Raw genomic sequence first — 9,451 nt, 5'->3', positions numbered from 1 at the left:
TTCTTTGAGTATCAAAGTGCTGACTGTGCATTTGCATACAGATGGCTTCAGCCTCCCTTTCACAACTGGGCCCATCCTGTCTGGACTTCCCTGAGCTCAGCACCACAAACCAACAATGTTACATAGACTTACAGGCGCCATGGAGAACGGACTTCTGTCTGATGAATGCATTCGTGAACCCAGATTGAGAGATAGAGAGATCTGCTACTTCATTGGATCGGATACAGAATGTAGCTTTAAAGGGGACATATCATGCTAAATCCACTTTTTTAGCCCTTAAATGCATTTTGTTGTATATTTAGAGTGTTTAGAAGTACAGAAAAGTTCAAATCAGTCTCTTCAGGTGCTCCGTTGATATCTTTATATTCTGTTTTGGTCATATTTTTCAATCTGTTTCGATTTTTCTATTCTCTATTACGTTTTTTGAACAATAACGTCACAGTATTTGCAGCGGAACTGCCAAATTAGGACAGCGACTCCAGGCCCAACACTTCGAGCAGTTTCCCGTAATAGGTTTTGAACATTGTACCATTAAAGATTGGATCCTCACTCTCTTTGTTCACCTAAAACACAGTGACCCCCTTTGTTAATTTCTCTCTACTTGTTACAAGGAAGTGACCTCATGTCTTTGGGCTTTTTAGACTCCGTAGTGAACACGACATTATTTAAACAAGCGATTCTCAACTGGTGAGTTGGGACTCAAAAGTGGACCTCTACAGGGTGGATCGCGGACAGCAGATCTCTCATATTTGACAAAGAAACTTTTCTTTTGACAGGCATGCTGTGAAAATATATAGATTTGTGTTAAAAAAAAAATATTACATACGGTATGTATTTTTGAAAAACTTTATTTGGTTGGTTGAATTCAAAAAAAAAAAAAGTTAAGTTATGATTTTATGACCGTGGCAAAATGTGGGTTTAGACCAGTTTAGAACCCTGAAAATAATATTTAAAAGCTTATAAGTCAGATCTCCTCTTTAATATCCGTTTCCATGTAATCGGCTTTATATATATAGAAACTTTATTTGTCCCAGAGGGGCAATTCAGTCTCTGCATTTAACCCATGGTTTAGGAGCATTGCTGCAAGAATTTCAAACTCCGCCTATGCTCCTCATCATTGTATCAGCGTCACAGAAAAGACTCTATTAGGTAAACACGTTTAAATGCGTTCATTAAATTTAAAGATGCTGGTATTGATTTGCTGTTTAGAGTCATTTGGCACATTTAAAACAATCATACTTCAATCATTTATTAATGTTTCCGACTTCCAAAAATCACATTAAATCCTAATAAAACATCAGAGGATTCAGCCCTTCCTTCCTCTGTTATAAGAAGATTGGTGTCACATAATGAGGTTATCGGGACACACTCCATTATCTACTGTGACACAAATGTATCAAATTAGCCCAGCAGTACTCTGTGTGAAATGGTTTCAATATGGCATTAATACGGTATTATTATTGGAGTCTGAGCTTTGCTGACTTGTGTGGTTGTCTTGGTTGATTCACTGCTTTGGTTTTGCTGGATTGATTTGACTGCAGGTGCTTGTTGTTAGAAGATGAATTTGTTTAATGAAAATCAAGGCAAGCAAGGGAAGCAAATAAAGTACTGTAGGTGTACGCGTGTGTGCGTTAGGGCAGGTGTAAAAGGGAATCCATGTGTGTTGCACAACAGGAATACATAGATACCTCAGTAATCCTGTACAAATAAGTCATATCCACCTTTGTGTTTAAATCTGGCTGCTAAAGGGATTCATGCCTATGGCAAGATGTCTGGAAGATATTTTTACCTGGAAGATTTTTTAAATTATATTGTCATAGCAACAGATCTGCAGATGAAATAAAAACATGTATCCAGTCATTGCCTATAGATACAAATTCTGTTTGAGTTTGGGATGGTTATATGGGTTACTTGGAAAGCATGCGTGTGTTACACAAACCGTTTTCAGTATGTACTTTTCTTTCATGTTTGCTACTCTTTGCTTTCTACAGCTTCTTTAAATGAGTCAGGATGTATTTTTAAAGCTTTACCAATGTTGCTCACCCTATTTAATCTGCTTTATTAACATTGCAGGTAAAATAAGAGTGTAATAATAAGTGTGAAACCATGCCTTGTAGCAAGTATGGAAGCCCATTTCCACCAGTAAAAAACAACAAAACTAAACTGGGAAAAGTAAAATAATAATATTAAAAATACTTATGAGATACCATCTCTAATTATAAGACACTATCTTGTTTCATAATTATGAGATAACGTTTTGCAATACTGTTTTATCTCATGATTATGAGATCATTAGGAGATACTGATATTTGCAAGAGACTATCTTGTTGCATAATTATGAGATAACTTTCCAAGATACTATCTTATCTCATGATTATGTGATAATTATGTTATACTAAGTCATACTTAAGAGATACTATCTCATAATTCTAAGATACTATCTTACATCATAATTATAGGATAATTATGAGATACTATCTTATCTCATGATTATGAGATAAGTATGATACTAAGTCAAACTTATGAGATATAATTTCATAACTAAGATACTATCTTATTTCATAATTATGATGTAATTTTAGGAATTACTATCTTATCTCATGATTATGAGATAACTTTTTGCAATCGTATTTTATCTCATGATTATGAGATCATTATGAGATACTAAGTCATACTTATGAGATACTATCTCACAATTATAAGATGATATATTATATTATAGTTATAGAATAATTATGAGATACTACTGTATCTTATTTCATAATTATGAGATACTATCCTATTTCATAATTTTATATGAGATACTATCTTATATCATGATTATGAGATAATTATGAGGTACTATCTTATCTCATAATTATGAGATACTATATTAGTACAGGTAGTACAGGATCATTATGAAATACTATTTTATCCCACAATTCTGACTTAATATGTCATAATTATGACTTAACAATTTTCCCTAGTTGTTTTTTTACTCGCAAAAATGGGCTTCCATGAACAAATGAATAGGTTAAAAAAGAAAAGATCAATTCCAAAGTTTAGATTTCTCCAAAACTTCTATTAATGTCTCTTTTCCTGGCTTTAATTTGAACATTGATTCAAGCTCAGTAAAAAATCTAGAACCCACAGAACAGAATGAAAACTGCAGACGTGAAGATATACTGTGAAAAGTATGAGTCTGGGTTACTGACCTTGATTTCCAGACAGTGTACTGTAGTAGTGCAGAGTGACTGTAATTGTAAATGAAAACTACATGTAATAGTTGGAGATTAGATAAGAAGACTGGAGTGTTTCGAAGTCAGACTGGATTCAAACTGACGCATGTTAAGCAGAGCGGGAATAAGAAAAATACAAAAAAAGAAAAGAAAAAGTGTTTGGTTCAGTCAGACATGGAGAAAAACACTCAGCCCACAATGGTGCTAAATAGTGAAGTGATTTAATGGATGTAGGTCAGTATTGTTAATGAAAACGTTGCGTTTTTCACTGGTGTCATTCTGATCCTATTGGACCACATTCATACTGTATATCTAAAGAGAGTTTTCTGACGTATAAAGAAAGGTTTGTAGATCATTCAGTGTGTATTTTCTTAAAATAACTGATTTTGTCACCATGTCTTTCATTTTAGTTCAGATAAGTCTTCAAAGAATCTCGTCTTGCAGAGAAAACGTAGCAAAAGCAGAGTCACTATGTGCTCCATGTATTGTGTGAAGTGCAGTTTGTGTAGGCTCTTTGTCGAAAGCAAAAAGTGATCAGCTACAGAGAAATGTAGCGAGTGTGATATCTGTTACAGAAAGGCATGTGTGTGCCAAGTTGTCACATTCAAGCCTACGAATAAGGCTTTTTGTCATTAATGAGATGACACAGTGAAATCCTAAAGACTCTGCTCCTCTGCCTTTCCCCCTGTCTGGTCAATATTAAGCGTTTCCCAGACATCCTATAGGTCCATAATATTCGTCTCTGTTTGCACACCCATGTAAACACTTAGCCTTTTGTTCTCCTTGGCGTTTCTCATTTATCTCACATACTTTTTTCTACTTTCCAACTGCTTTTCTTACACATACGTTCATTTTGCATCTATTGAGATTTTTCTGGACCACGTTGCTTCAATCTATGTAACAAAGTCAGTTTGGTTAAGAGTCTTTGAGGAGAACCCTAAGCCTATATGGGCAAAATTATGATTAGGGGCAAATTTGGGGAAAAATATATCCGGGCCTGATACTTTTTAACATATTGTTTTCAGCATGTATTGCTTAATAAAGCAGAACAATCCTAGCTTTCTAGTTCCCCTAGCCAAACCTGGCCCTTTGGAGCATCCAATTCAACCAGCAGAAGAAAATTGAAATTACAGAAACTCAACACTCCTGGTGCTTCTATCACATGATTACAGGCATTTTTAATGTTAAATATAAATTTTCCTCAGAATGTTACATAATATTTCCCTTAATTAAATAGAAATTGGTCACAAAATCAAGAAAATTTAAAGTGAAGATCCTGTTGGGACGGATATCTGTCACTTATTGCGTGGATAATGTCGGTTTCTTACATATCTTGTATTTTATGTATCCATCAAAGTGTAAACTAGGGCATAATAATGTTGAAATTCTACCGCATACAATCTGTGACAGACATTGTCCACATGTAGCTGGGTATTTTGATAAAAGTACAGTATATCCACCCTCCTCCGATTTCAATTTTTTTTACGTCCAGACATCATTGTTTAAAGAAAAACACAAAACCGCATAAACAGCTGCCTAACAATATTTGAGACCTGGTCCATGTAGGAGGCCTGTCTAGTGTCAGGTTCTGAGTTTGCATCGTACTGAAATTGTATATGCGCATTTATGCGCACTAACGGAAAATGAATTTTTGATAAAAAAATATATATAGAATTAAATGTTGTTTATTTTTGTTTTCAGAGTGAATGGACACGTGTTTCATTTGTTTGTTGGATTGGGTTAGGGTTATGGTTATAATCTCAGTACAGAGGTAAACTCAGTACGTGAGCCCGGCCCATGTACAGCAGGCCAAAGGGAAGAGGGTAGATGGCGCAGACAGCACGCGACACTGCGAGCCCCAGGGATGCACCGAGCCGCGGCACCCCCCGAGCTATACTGGCCTCACGGAGCACGGCTGCGCCCCCCACTCCCCAGGCACAGCGGTGCACCAGCCACACCCCCCAGCGGTCCAGGGGGCGACCCCCTCCGAGCGGCCCGCCCTGCCGCAACAGGAAATGACTGCGCAGCAAAAAAAAAAACAGCACCCGCACCAGGACCAGCACAGGCTCGCACGGCCCCATGATGCAACACAGTCCACAGAGAAGTGACCCTCTGACAAGAGAGGACGCCATCAACTGCCCAAGCAGGGCCACTCCGCCAGGCACACTTGGCGTAACCAAGCACCCCCAACATGGCACTGTACCCCACACCAATGCAGCAGCACAGTCCCTGTGACATTTGGAAAGTTTCCCCAAATCTGCACTTTGGTGGGAGTTTTCCAAAAGCCCCGTTTTTAACAACCTTATTCTGCATTTTTTCGTGTGGATGACAGGCCAAAGCGTAGAAAAATGTATTTGTTTTAGCAGATACCCGTCTACGTGTGGACAAGGTCAATCTGCTCCGTATTTGGCCCCTGAACTAAAATGAGTTTGACACCCCTACCCTAGTTCTTTCTAATGCAGGTTCCATTTGGCGATTTTCAGCACTTTTCCTTTTCTTCTCCACTCCGTTATCATAAACTGTATCCATGGAAACCCGAGAACAACTTTTTGATGTCATTAGGTATCACAAAAAGAACTACTGAGTTGTACCTCCGTGTGTGATGGACTTTCATGTTTTCCGTTCCACTTTATGATATAACTTGTTTAATTATTCATGTTTCAGATGTTTTCTTCCATTCCACTGTGTGCCTTTAATGAAAATCTCACCCATATTATCATATTGATAGAGATATAGATAATAACTTTAACATGGATGTCTGGTTTTTTTACTTATTGCCAAATTAGTGATATTTTTTGCTGTTTAATTATTCATGTTATAGATGATTAATTTGAGTTATTCAAGTTACAAAGAGTGTAGGTTGAACTCAGAGCTACTTAATTCCTTGGGTGACGTAGGTCATACTGTATGTGTAGGAGTGCATGTTGGTGGTAAATGAGGTTTCTAGCTTCAGGAGGATTTATTCTGCAAAGGAATCTGTCTCACTGTGATTTATTTAATATGGGGTGCAGATTGTAAAGTTACGCATGCTAAAATAAACAACTTTTTCAACATTTAGCAACACACCACATTTCAAACATACTGTTTGTATACAATTTTTTAGGTTACTTTTGACCAGATTTACGGCAATGTATTTTAAATTTGCTATATTTCTTTTCTCTATAAAATATAACGTCAGTGTTAATTCGAAATATAAATGTTAAATCTAAATGTCATGGGTGAAACAAAATATTTAGCTAATAAGCAAATTCACCCAGAGTACCAACATAAAAGCTTCAGTGAATTTGCACATTAGCGAAGTAAATATTTAATTTCATCCCTGACATTTAGATTTAACCTTTAGATTTACATTTAACATTCAGATTTACGTTTAGATTTAGATTTACATTTAACATTTAGATTTAGATTTAACATTTAGCATTTAGGAGTCAGGAGATCAAAGTAAATTTCCTGAAAAAAAATGATCTGAATAAATGAAACCTTAACATATCACGTCAGACCTTGTTGAACTATCTCACTCCTCAATGCTCGGAAGTTGATTGCACTTTATTTTCACCAAACATACTGGGCACTTTTATAGATGTATGTGGTTAGTTTTTAAAAGAACTTAACAGAATCAGAAGCAAAAGGTAAACTTCTTTGAAAAATGTGATTTTTGCTCTTTATTTTTGCATGCGTAACTTTACAATTGGCGCCCCATACGAGCATATGGTGAGGCATTAATCTGCCCTGATGGTGGCCACAAAGATCATGGGTTTTTCCTCAACTTTCCACCCCACAGTTGATCCCTTTACTTCACTTGGAGTTCAATACATGACTTTAAATGATAAAATCCCATTCCCACTAAGCTCATTGCTGGACTAATATATCTTTGAAGAGGATCAGCTGAGGAGGAATGCTACTCCTACTGTTTCTGATGTATTGGGCCTGGGGCTGACCCTGTGTGTGTGTCTATGTGTGTGTGACATTCTTGATGACTAAATTGTGTTTACTGTGTGGTTTGGTGGGGGGACAGAAGTGGCCCTTTAACCTCTGTAGGGAGGAGAAAGGAAGAAACTTTCAGGAGGTTGTAAATCTCTCTGATTGAACCCAGCTCTGTCTTTCTCTGTGCGACTGTGTGTTGTCTGTCATCTGAAGGATGCTCACAGGCAGTTGAAATTAAAAAGCCTTGGGATTGTCATGGTAACCAAACTTCAAGCTTAAACACACACAGATGATTGCAAGAAACTGTCGGGGAAGGCTCTAGGAGAGACACAACCATGTGGTATTTTTCAATGTTTTTCTTAGTTTGAGACAAACTTTGTTTTGGTTTAGCACATGTAAAAGAACAACTTGTTTGGGGGTCAAATGAACGGCTAAAAATGAGGCAGAGTGGAAAAAACACCAGTGGACACATCATCATTACGGTAGTTATAATCAGAGGTGAAAGCAACGGATTACAAGTACTCACGTTACTGTAATTGAGTTGTTTTTATGGGTACTAGTACTTTTTTGAGCATATTTCTAAATCAGTCATTTTACTTGTACTCAAGTACGTTTTAAAAGAAGTAAAGTAATTAATTACATTTCTACACCCAACTGTTACTGAGTAAATTATTATTCCTTGTTTTGAAATGATCAACAGACATTATGAAACTACAAAAAAATGAAATGACCAGACAACAATCAAATGCATCATATCATAGCTGACCAATCAGATTAAACGTAATACACAGCGTCAAAACAGCATTGAATGGAGGTTATCTTCTCAGTTTATAAATGTATCTATACTTAGAGCCTGAGGATTTTCTTATTTTGAATTGATTTAATTGGTGGTATTTTATTTAAAAAAGAATTGTACATATTTTCTGCAGTTGTCTTTGTGGAAAATAAATGAAGTTTGAATTGTGCAATTCATTTTTAAGTTTATACACGAGATGTTTACTGTATGCAAGGGAACCGTGGCAAGATTTATTACCAAAAATAAATGTAGGGGGTGAAAGTAACTCATAACTTTACGTTAGGTACTATTTAATTAAGCTACTTTTTACTTGTACTTTAGTTTTTTATGTATGACTTACTTGTATTTGTACTTGAGTACAATTTAAATCAAGTAACAGTACTTCTACTTGAATAGGATATATCAGTAATTTTTGCATCTCTGTATCTTACTGGGGAAATTGCTTTCCTAATTTAAAAAAAAAATTATTTGTTGATGAGATTCCATTTATTTGGTAAAATCACTGATTTACAATCCTAGAAAATTCTTCTTGTTTATGTTTTAAAACATAATTAATCTTTTTTATTTACATTTTTATATAAATATTTACTAAAAAACATATACATATATATTTAATTCAGTGGCTCTTAACCTGGGTTTTATCAAATTTCAGGGGTTCGTTGAATCAGTCTCAGGGGTTTGATGGGGTAAGACACACACAGTAAAAATGTGTTACAAGGAATACATTTCCATGATAAACTACTTTTAAAAAAAATTATTTTTGATAACATGAAATATTATTTTTTAGATATTATTTAAAAAATAAAATTATAAAAAGCACAAATATGCATTGTGTTTACGTGTGAAATTTATGTTATATTGTTTTTATTCTTTGAATATGGTTCACTAAATAAATATATGTTTTGGGGGACAAAATAAATGAATCACATTTTATTTTTCCAAATACAAAGGGTTTAGTGAATGTAACTGTGGAAGTTTGGAGGGTTCAGTGCCACCAAAAAGACTAGGAACAACTGATTTGAATATACATTTATATATATTTTACTGTTAATTGTCAACCCGACAAAAAGTTAAATTGGCTTTCATTTCATTACATACTAATTTATCTGCTTTACCTAAAATCATTTCTTTAACTGCTATATTTTCTCTCTGCCTGGGGGAGCGATGTATCTGTAACACAATGTCACGGTGCACTAAACCCAACCTGCCGACCAACTTAATAAGGTCATTTGTTATTTTTGTTGATGACAGAAATCATGGACATGAATGTGTGCATCGGATACGCGAACACACACACACACACACACACACACACACACATAGTGCACAGATGGTGCGTCTGATACAGAAATCTCCCTCCAGGCTACTGCAGATGGGCAGTGTTGGCTGTCATCTGTATAGGTGTCTGCCCCCCCCCCCACACCCCCACTTGATCATGTAAGGCGTGGCACGTGTGAGGTATGAAAAGGATTAGATTAGAGGAACGTTGACTAAGTTTAATCTTGTGACATTT

This window comes from Gouania willdenowi, chromosome 6 (genome assembly GCF_900634775.1).
Source record: "Gouania willdenowi chromosome 6, fGouWil2.1, whole genome shotgun sequence".
NCBI lineage: Eukaryota > Metazoa > Chordata > Actinopteri > Blenniiformes > Gobiesocidae > Gouania > Gouania willdenowi.
The sequence above is the reverse complement of the archived record's forward strand: the minus strand, read 5'-3'. Positions refer to the sequence as shown.